The sequence below is a fragment of the Penaeus monodon genome, chromosome 33 (assembly GCF_015228065.2).
Source record: "Penaeus monodon isolate SGIC_2016 chromosome 33, NSTDA_Pmon_1, whole genome shotgun sequence".
Classification (NCBI taxonomy): Eukaryota; Metazoa; Arthropoda; class Malacostraca; order Decapoda; family Penaeidae; genus Penaeus; species Penaeus monodon.
In genome coordinates, this window is record NC_051418.1 from 12,418,928 (window position 1) to 12,419,220 (window position 293).

Genomic DNA, 293 nt, shown 5'->3' on the forward strand with positions numbered 1-293 from the left:
TGAACGCATACAAAATGGCAGCAACAGAATGTACAGAACTGTAATAACAGAACAGAAATAGAAAGAATGGGTTGCAACTCATCAAAGAAAAAAAAAAATGAATTACAGGAAAGAAAGAGCTGAAAAAATCATAATCACAGACAACAAGAGTTTCTGCAGCACGCTGATTCAGACAAGAATTTTAACAGAGTCCTCAGGCCTTTAAACTGGTCTGCAACAACCATTTTACTTGGAATTTAGTGCTACAACCTCAATGTTTTCTGGGTCAAAGGATTAATTCTGAGCCAACATGC